We start from the raw sequence: 11220 nt of genomic DNA on the forward strand, positions 1-11220 counted from the left end.
ACCAGCTCACTTGACCAGATCACTTGACCGGCTCACTTGACCGGATCACTTGATCAGATCACTTGACCAGATCACTTGACCAGATCACTTGACCAGGCGCCTTGACCAGCTCACTTGACCAGCTCACTTGACCGGATCACTTGACCGGATCACTTGACCGGATCACTTGACCGGATCACTTGACCGGATCACTTGACCGGATCACTTGACCGGATCACTTGACCGGATCACTTGACCGGATCACTTGACCAGATCACTTGAACAGGTAGCGACATTTAACATTCCTTCTGGAAGACACACAAACTATGATCTGGAATTCAGGTTATTTTGGAAATCTGTTAATTAGATCACAGCATGCATGGATCTTTAAAAATACACAGATGAACCTGTGCACGTGGAATATTCATAAATGCTATTTGATGCCTGCATCACCATCAATGATCCTTCAGACATAGTTTCTGGTTAACACACAAACACCTGGAATAAATGTAATGGTTAATATAATTTGTCAAATGCATTTTGACCAAACAACAGCAAGAACGTTGCTGCTGCATCAGTTTACGAGCTGGTATATGTCGCATGTATTGAGCAGGCTGATGCATGAACTGGATGCAGCTGCTCTGTTCCCATGTAACACGTGGCACTGGGGGGTGACACTATCCACTCTCCCTTCTGCTGACACGGCTCCTCACGGCCTGGCAGCGCAGGTTACACAACCAACTCTGCCTGACCCATATCCCTTAAACCGTCTCTATCCATGTACATGTCCAGTTATCTCCTGAATGCTGAAACCTGGATGTGGGAGGGTGGGAGGCAGGTTATAATATATGATGAGGGTAGTAATCATAAGAAACAGTACAGAAAATAAAAAAAAACATTGATCTGATCCATTGCACTGGATATTGTTTGCAATTGATGATGAATTGTAGACGAGTATCTGAGCATCTCTCTTGAGGAAAGTAACTCGACAAAAGGCAATGTGGATGTGAACAACACTCATGTGACTCACGTTCCAATGTTCCATCGAGCAGGTGGTCCTCATGAGGGAACATTTGGACCTTTCTGTTCAGGGAATGGGGAGGATTTTGCTGGGATGCTGAGTCATGAGACACAACATTGAGTCTTCATTACCACAACTATTTCCTCAAGAGAAACATGAACTAAAGTGCCCAGATCTCACAACAACACTTACTGCCATCATGAAACTATTGTTGTTAGCATTACTGGAAATGTGAAGTGTTATTGCTAACTGACTACATGGGGTTTATAATATAACAGGGGAAAAGTGCCGTCTCATTCAAAACAAGGTTGTCAACAAATTAGTTAATTATCGAAGCAAGAGTATGCATTTAATTCCTGGAATCTGCAAGATTATCCTCCATGTTCTTTCTTGGTTTACAGGGGAAAGACCAGCAACTCTCACCCATCCTGAAGCCCCTGTGTGTGTGTGTGTGTGTGAGTCACTCTGTGAGAGGAGACCAGGCCTTTAGAATGTTGGTGTAAAACTCGCTGGCACCAACAAACCATGTAGCAAAGTTCAACTCTGCGACAGGCATTTACCAAAGCTTTGTCACATTATTGCAGTTACTTGTAATACCTATAACAATTCCTATACTCTATAAACAACAACCTCAGCCGAGTGAAGTGAGAACATACAGCATCGGCAGAAAACAAAAACAAACTCAACTTGGGAAGGATATGGGCCAAACGCGGGCAGGTGGGACTAGTGCAGATGGGACATGTTGGCCGGTGGGTGCAAGTTGGGCTGAAGGGCCTGTTTCCATGCTGTATGACCCTATGACTACAACTCCTGATGATGGAAATCTGAAATCTAAGCAGATAATGTTGGGAACACTCAGCAAGTCATGAGGGGTAGAGATGGAAAAACTGTTAACGTTTCAGGTCAGGAACCTCACTGCACAATGACGCCCTGAGACACTGTCAAATGTTTCCGGCATTTTCTGTCTGTTTCACAAGCAAGCTGAGGAACTTCTGGAAAATGAAGAGAGGGATTAGAGTAATTAATGGGGGCAGATGAACAATAACCAAGACTTTGATGTACAAAGGCTCGAACAACAAAGGACTGGCTGCAACATGAAGAGCTATAACATGATACGGTGCATCTGATAATGAGGAGCAACATCCATAATGAGAGAATTATGAAGGTAATTCAATCCTTACATAAGAATTCAGAAAGGGCAATCAGTGTCTGTGGGTGAAATGATTGTTGGCTCATTTCCAACAGCAGTGGATGAAGGTGGTATTTCCTCTCCACATTTTATTCAATATCGTCCATGCCAGAATTCCTGAATAACTTTAATGGAACAATATACTTGGAAGTGTTAGAATTATTGCTGATGTGAACTTTGTCGGCTGAGAAAGATGAACAAAAATTGTGGATCTAATAACAAGACCTGAAAGAGCTGATTCTCGTGAAACAGAAATGAGTGTCATTAGTAATAAAGAACAATTGTAATGAATTGTTCTTTACTCCCTCCCACTCTACTCCCTCTTCACCTATGACTGCACACCTGTACATGGTACTAACACCATCATCAAGTATGCAGATGATACAACGGTGATTGGCCTCATCAGTAACAACGATGAGTCGGCCTACAGGGAGGAGGTCCAGCACTTAGCAGCATGGTGCGCTGACAACAACCTGGCCCCTAACTCCAAGAAGACCAAGGAGCTCATTGTAGACTTCAGGAAGTCCAGGGGCGGCACGCACACCCCCATCCACATTAACGGGACGGAGGTGGAACGTGTTTCTAGCTTCAGGTTCCTGGGAGTCAACTTCTCCGATGACCTCTCTTGGACCCACAATACCTCAACTCTGATCAAGAAGGATCACCAGCGTCTCTTCTTCCTGAGGAGACTGAAGAAGGTCCATCTGTCTCCTCAGATCCTGGTGAACTTCTACCGCTGCACCATCGAGAGCATCCTTACCAACTACATCACAGTATGGTATGGCAACTGCTCTGTCTCCGACCGGAAGGCATTGCAGAGGGTGGTGAAAATTGCCCAACGCATCACCGGTTCCTCGCTCCCCTCCATTGAGTCTGTCCAAAGCAAGCGTTGTCTGCGGAGGGCGCTCAGCATCGCCAAGGACTGCTCTCACCCCAACCATGGACTGTTTACCCTCCTACCATCCGGGAGGCGCTACAGGTCTCTCCGTTGCCGAACCAGCAGGTCCAGGAACAGCTTCTTCCCGGCAGCTGTCACTCTACTCAACAACGTACCTCGGTGACTGCCAATCACCCCCCCCCACCCCCCGGACACTTATTATCACTTATTATTATTTATTCAAATCATTTGCTATGTCGCTCTTCCAGGGAGATGCTAAATGCATTTCGTTGTCTCTGTACTGTACACTGACAATGACAATTAAAATTGAATCTGAATCTGAATCTGAATCTGAATAGAAAATCAATCAGTAACACCTGCTGGCCAATACAATACAATACAATTCAATTTATTGTCATTTGGACCCCTTGAGGTCCAAACGAAATGCCGTTTCTGCAGCCATACATTACAAACAAATAGACCCAAGACACAACATATTTTACATAAACATCCATCACATTGCTGTGATGGAAGGCCAAAAAAACTTTTCTCTCCACTGCACTCCCCCCCCCCGATGTCAGAGTCAAAGTCAAAGCCCCCGGCGGGCGATGGCGATTGTCCCGTGGCCATTTAAGCCACGCCGGGTGATGCAAGGTCGCACACCGGGTCTTGGTGTTAGAGCCCCCGGCGTGCGCTCGCAAACTCCCGCGGCCATTCCAAGCCGCGCGGGGCGGTGCTGTAAGGCCCCGCTCCAGGAGCTCTTCAACCCCGCAACTCGGGCGGGAGAAGTCGCCGTTGCGGAAGCGCTGAAAAGCGGTCTCCCTCCAGGGACCCGCGGGCTCCCGGTGCCGTCCGCCAAACCCGCAGTTGCAGCCACCGAATCTCCGGGGGTCGGGTCGCAGCAGCGTCCACCACAGCTCCACCCGCTCTGGACTCGGCCAGCTCCGCGACGGTGAGGTGAGTAGTCGGCACCACAGCCCCTGGTCTTCCTGTTGGAGGCCGCTCCTCGTTGCAGCAACAACGACAACGGAGACCCAACAAAGAAAAGGTCGGGTCTCCCGTGCAGGGAGAGATTTAAAAGTTACCCCCAACCCCCCCACACCACCCCCATCCCCCCACACACATACCCCAACAAAAATAACAAAAACTACATTAAAACATAGACATAAAATAATAAAAACGCAGACGGACTGCAGAGGCCGCTGCAGACGAGAGTCGCGCCGCCTACCAATCAATGTAATACTGCATGGTCAGAAACTAAAGACTAAAAATGGTGATGGTGAGTTCCAGACTCCACAAACCCCTGAGATAAAGAACTAGCTCTGAACCAAACGTGGGAACTGTAGACATGAACAAATTAATGGTTATAAAGAAAGACAGAATTGTCACCAAAATCAGATGGTAAAAAAACAATGTGCCCTTATTTCCATATGCAGCTGTAAATAAAACCCTTTAAAAGCTAAATATATGGGAACCAATCATTGATTTGGTCTGAGGAATAGAAATAGAGATAGGAGCAGCTCTCGTGGTGAAGATACGACCATAATGTGTGGGGGTGTATGATCATGTGGCCAGTTCAAATCTCATGTGATTTATTGGTATGAAGGATGCGATGGTCTTCCTGTTCACCGCTTGCCATTGGTCTGTCGGTGACAGTCATCAAGGATTTTAGAGATGTTTACTTTAGTTTAGTTTAGAGATACAGCGCGGAAACAGGCCCATCGGCCCACCGAGTCCGCGCCGACCAGTGATCCCCGCACACTAACACCACCCGACACACACTAGGGACAATTTATTTATACCAACCTAATTTAACCTACTAACCTGTACATATTTGGAGTGTGGGAGGAAATTCAGAGAAAGCCCACGCGGTCACGGGGAGAACTTACAAACTCCGTACAGACAGCACCCGTAGTCGGGATCGAACCCGGGTCTCCGGCGCTGCAAGCGCTGTAAGGCAGCAACTCTACCGTTGCGCCATTGGGCCGCGGGCGCTAGGTGTTGCCAAAGTGTTTTGACACCATGTCACAATGCATCTTGCAGATACAACACAAGGCAGCCACAGAATGTCAGTCGGCAATGAAGAGGCTATTTCAGCTGATGGACGGCTTGCCAATATTGTTGATTGATTCTCATGTTGCTGCAGATTAATTCATTAGCACCTGGGAGATTATTCCATCACTTTGTGCCTTGGAAACGGACATTTAAAATCAACTCAAAAAGACTGAATGTTCGTCTGCCTTAATGCCTCAATAATGAAACAGTACGTTCATGGATTAATGACAATATGCTCACAGGTTACATCTCAGGGCCTCATCTTCCTATGATTTGTTGGTAGGTCATCGGTCACAGGGAAAATACGTCCACTCATCCCTCCTTGTCTTTCAATTACAATGCCATATCTATTTCTCCAACACACAGGGCCAGTCTGGATTCTTACATCCATTTTGTTTCACATTCTAAAAACCCAAAAAATTTCCTCTCTAAAGTTCCACAAACTAATTTAGTTCTGGTTTACTCAGCTACCACACAAACTTTTTGAAGTCCATATCATCCTTTGCTGAGCCTGGTTCCACTTAAACCAGATAATTTAGTGTTAATCTCAAGAGCCCGATCTGCTTTGAAGTCACCAATAGAGCACCTTACATAGTGCATTTTGGAAATCAAAGTACCACATATTCATGATTAGCCCACATCCATTAATTTATTTATCCTCCCAAATGATGCTGGTAGATTTATGAGGCATGGAATATTATCAGAGGTGTGTCTGGTTTGTTGTTTAAGAACCGTAATGACAGCAATCAGTCGATGTTGTGGTGATGGAAGCTTCACATTGGACCTGATCAAATAACATCTGTCTTATTTTGTTCATCGTTTCTCCCTTTTGCCTTTTGAATGGAGAACAGTTTAATAACTAAACATTTGAACAGCCTTTTGTTTCAATTTGATATTATTTTTTCCTTATCCAAATATGGATTTATCTAAAACAAGCACCAGACTTCCCTGCACACAATATTCACAATCAATGCGTCCACATTTCAATGAGGAAAGTCGAGGCATTTGGCAGAGGGGAGAGTCTAAATCTAATCCCAGCTAAAGGCTTTCTGATATGCAGAGATGTGAAATTAGTTTTATTTCAAGTTGACCTAGCCTTTTCAATAACATACTGATTGGGGATGATCAGCCATGATCACATTGAATGGCGGTGCTGGCTCAAAGGGCTGAATGGCCTCCTCCTGCACTTATTGTCTATTGTCTATTTTCCAATGCCATAATCACACAATCTGTTCTGTCTGAGTTGCTGAGTTGAAGGTGCACCGTGTCCATGCCAACCAAGGTGCCCCTTCCAAGCTCATCCCACATTTGGCCCATATCCCTTGGAACCTTTCCTGTCCATGTACCAGTCCAAATGTCCTTTAAATGTGGTTATTGTACCTGCCTCAACTACTTCCTCAGGCAGCTTGTTCCATGTAGCCTCTGAATGAAACGGTTTCCCCTCAGTCTTCTGTCCAATCTGTCCCCTCTCACCAACATCAAGCCCAATGTACCCAATAGCTTCATCACCATCCAATGTACCTGCGGTGCCACTTTCAGCCAACTATGGACTTGTCTTGCCAGGTCCCTTAGTTCTACAACACTGCCCACGGTCACAGTCCTATCCAGACTTGATAATGTTCGACACCTCCACAAGGCCAGGCCTCAGACAAAGATTTACTCAAAAGGGAACCATCATCAGCTTTGATATTGTTAGTGGGAATGTTAGCTGTGTGTTATATTGTTAGTGGGGTTGGGGGATGGGATCTGAGTGTTAGTGGAAGGAAACTTCCAGAACATGAAGAAACAAAATGATTACACAAAGACAGATAGATCCTTTTTTTGGATATCACAGTGCAGGGCTATAAATAATCAGAACATTCTGTAACTAAAGAACAAAAGTCGAGAAGTTGAATCAGTTAGCACATTTATTTGGAACCACACAACCCAATTTTAAATTTGAACGGTTAAAACACTGGAGCCCATTTCTGTCACGTCTACCACTAATCACGCTGACATGCGGACACTTGTGATGTCATGTGCACGCCATTATTTGTGCAACACTAATTTTTACCCATACAAAGTTAACTGAACGAGAGAATTCCCCACCATGTTTACAGTGGAACAGTCTCGGTAGAATAAGGGTCCTGACCTGAAATATCACCTGTCTATTCAACTCCGCAGGTGCTGCCTGACCCCTGAATTCCTCCAGCACTTGGTGATGTGCCAGATCGTTGCTGCTTTTGGTATTTGCCCCAAGTCGGGCTTTATGATTTCCGAGAAGTCCCTTCAGCTGGGTTTGGCCCAGCCTGCCTCTGCACTGGACTCATCGCCATTTGAAGAGTACAGGTGCCAGAGGTTATGGGGGAGAAGGCAGGAGAATGGGGTTAAGAGGGAGAGATAGATCAGCCTAGGACATGACGGACATGTGAAGTGGGGATGCTGCTGCCGAGAGAATGAACGAAGGAGGACCCTGCCTGTCCATGGCCTAATTCTGCTCCTATCACGTATGAACATGATTTCAAGGCTCCTTATTGGTGCCATGGATTAATCGCCATGTTTAAAGAGAATTCCCACAAAGAGGCACTGTTGATGCCCAGGACTTAGTTTGCTGCTAATGGAATCCACCCAAGGCCTTCAACCAGACGACACTCCACTTGGTACTTGGAGGATGCTGATTCAGGTCAAGAGAAGTTTATTCTTCAAAAGGCTCCAGGTTCTGTTTGCTTTCAGGAGCAACTTGTGGATTCCATGGTCAGCTTCCACTCAGCAAGTGCCTGGCGGTGACATGCCCATGGAATGTAGTTGTTGGGAACCGGAGTGAAGACCTTCTCTACTTTACCTGCCATCTCTCGGGCCATCCTCGAATGATGCATCTTGTCTTGCAGCAAGGAAAGAATTCGGGTGGAGAGGAGTCACAGTAACTCTTCTCGATTTGTCAGTTTCTGAAACCCTATGCCTGTGAACTCACCCACAAAGGTCCATGTTGGAAGCTTCCAAGTTCCAGCCTGGAGGCCGGCAGATGGATTGGAGTTATCACCTTCCTTCTGGGTAAAAAGAGCCTCTAAAACCGGGTTTATAATGTGAATCTAATGCGGCCATGACTGTGTACAGTCCCACATACGCTCACATTCTCAAGCCTTCCATTGGACCAAATTGGAGATTTAGTCCAAACATTTAGATGGATTAGATAGATACGGGCCAAAACCAGGAAGGTGGGACTAGTGTAGATGGGACATGTTGGTCGGTGTGGGCAAGTTGGGCCGAAGGACCAATTTCATGCTGTTTAACTCGACGACTATTTAATATTGTAGAAACACTAAACATGATATTTTGAGTTTGATTATTTTTTATCAGTTACAACGTGCCAAGTCGTACCCGTGTGCATTGCCTGCCGAGGTTCCCTCAGGAACCACTGAATCCAGTGGTCTACAACATGGGGTTGTCCCCAAGGCCAACATACCCCAGGTGGGACCAGCACTTTCCCCAGGTGGGGCCAGCATTTCCCCAGGTGGGGCCAGCACTTTCACTACATCTCTTCAGCAGAGAACTCTCCGGGTTACATGGAGATAAGAACAAGTTGAACCTATTTCAAGTTTAGCTGCATAATGTGTAGGAAGGAACTGCAGGTGCTGGTTTAAAACAAAGATAGACACAAAATGCTGGAGTAACTCAGCGGGACAGGCAGCATCTCTGGAGAGAAGGAATGCGTGACGTTTTGGGTTGAGACCCTTCTTCAGTCTGAGCTGAATTCAGAAGAAGAGTCTTGACCTGAAATATCACCCATTCCTTCTCTCCAGAGATGCTGCCTGCCCCGCTGAGTTACTCCAGCTTTTTGTGTCTATCTTCAGCTGCATTATGCAGTGTCATGACAATTCTTCTATTTCATAAATAGCTGCTGTGTTGAACAGGCCAGCGCTTGGTCACGTCAGATATTTACTGCAAAATAAAAGTTCCTTTATCACCAATGTGTGGCCATCAGTCTGAATCTTTTACATCAAGGGTGTGCAACCTTGTTCTACATAGGGGCCAGGATTGCATGTCTGTGAGCAGATGGCGGGCCACATCTATCACGCGTTCACAGGTAGACAAAGATGCTGGAGAAACTCAGCGGGTGAGGCAGCCTCGTGCACCCCTTGCATGTCTCACCCGCTGAGTTTCTCCAGCAATTTTGTCTACCTTCCATTTTTCCAGCATCTGCAGTTCTTTCTTAAACGTGTTCACGGAAGGTGCGCGGCCGTGCCGGCGGCTTTGTGCAGGATGCGGTACAGCCAGAGCTCGGGCGCTGCCCGGGGCGCTGCTGCTGCTCGAGGCGGGCGCTCGGCGGGCCGGATGATTACAGGGAAAAAATCCGCGTGCAGGCCGCATGATTTCGTGTTACGGGCCGCATTCGGCCCGGGGGCCGAACCCTGTTTTACAGTGTAGTAAACATGCACATGAAGCCATTGCAAAAATAAATGCTCCATATGGCAACTTAAATTGCAGCACATCTATTCAAATAGAATGCTGAACAAGCAAAGCCAATATTTATTTTTACACTTCTTCAAATGTTAAGGTGGGGGGAGGAAAAAAATAATCACGCTTTTTGGTGGAACTGGAGCGAGGTATATTGTAAAAAATATATGTGGTTAGCGTTTCATTTCAGTTTGTTCAACAGCCTCAAAAAAATGGTATCTGCGTTCGTTATTAATGCAAGAGTTTGGAACGAGACTGACAATTGTTCCAAGGTTATTGCATCTTGTTTTGCATGCAATCATTTAATACCAAAGTGTAGTGAATAAAAATGTAAATATATTGGAACTATGCCATGGTAAACATATTCAGATTCCAATAAATGCACAAATCGAGAGGGAATTCAGGAGAAAACTCTTTGCTAGAAATTGTTCGTTTGTGGAACTTGTTGGTTGAGAAGATTCACACAAATGGATTGATATAGAAGCTGGAAGTTCACAGGGTGAGGGTGGAGTGGACTCTGTGTCGGTGGGGTCAGCGGGAGGTCTGTGGACAGGTCCCTCTCGTCAGAGCCTTGCAAACGACCACACTACCTCAAGCCCTGCATTTGGTTGTAGCCTCCCACATCCACACTCTCATCCACCTCTCTCTCAAATTCAAGATCAAATTTCAGACATTTCTCTACAAAATCTAGAGAAATATGATGGGGCCATTCGACCCATCACATCTCTACTAGCTCCCAGGGTAAAACCATTTTCCCACTCATTACCTGTGACATTTTCTTGCACATGACTTCTAGTTTCCTCAGCCACTCACACTTGGAATAATTACAGCAGCCAAATAACCAGACAACTAGCGTGTATTTTGTATGTGGAAGGGCAATAGTGGAAACCCACAAGATCTCAGAGAGAACACGCAAACTCCACGCAGACAGCACCAGAGATCGGAATTGAACCTGGGACTCCAGAGCTGCGGGATAGCTGCACTACCAGCAGTTCCACTGAACTCTTGACCTCACTGTGCACCCATCACATGGACTAGTTCACCTTTCATTTTTTCACTTGCGAGACATTGGACCAATCACCGTAGATATTCAGATGACCACATCTACTCCGCGGTGCCCCTTTCCTCATTGACCGGTCTCATGGACACCAATGGATGGATCGACTCTCACCTGCCCTATCAGGGATAGTAACAGCACCAACAACTGATCCACCTCATCTTGGCTTGATCGATTCAGCAGCACTTGGAGCATCTCTCTCTGTCTCTAGACAATAGACACCTGGAGTATTGTGTGCAGTTTTGGTCCCCTAATTTGAGGAAGGACATTCTTGCTATTGAGGGAGCCCAGCGTAGGTTTACAAGGTTAATTCCCGGGATCGCGGGACTGTCATATGCTGAGAGAATGGAGCGGCTGGGCTTGTACACTCTGGAGTTTATAAGGATGAGAGGGCATCTTATTGAAACATATAAGATTGTTAAGGGTTTGGACACGCTAGAGGCAGGAAATATGTTCCCGATGATGGGGGAATCCAGAACCAGGGGCCACAGTTTAATAATAAGGGGTAAGCCATTTAGAACAGAGACGAGGAAACACTTTTTCTCACAGAGAGTTGTGAGTCTGTGGAATTCTCTGCCTCAGAGGGCGGTGGAGGCCAGTTCTCTGGA

The 11220-nt window shown here is 46.1% G+C and overlaps 1 long non-coding RNA gene across 1 annotated transcript in view; it reads left to right on the top strand.

The window, feature by feature from the left end:
* Nucleotides 1-9086: 9086 nt before the first annotated feature.
* Nucleotides 9087-11220, top strand: part of LOC116986079 — a 7640-nt gene continuing 5506 nt past the window's right edge. Inside the window, exons 1-2 of the long non-coding RNA XR_004415401.1 lie at nt 9087-9184; nt 11162-11164. This is a non-coding gene — a long non-coding RNA (uncharacterized LOC116986079). The remainder of the gene's footprint in view (nt 9185-11161; nt 11165-11220) is intronic.

The sequence above is a fragment of the Amblyraja radiata genome, chromosome 23 (assembly GCF_010909765.2).
Source record: "Amblyraja radiata isolate CabotCenter1 chromosome 23, sAmbRad1.1.pri, whole genome shotgun sequence".
Classification (NCBI taxonomy): Eukaryota; Metazoa; Chordata; class Chondrichthyes; order Rajiformes; family Rajidae; genus Amblyraja; species Amblyraja radiata.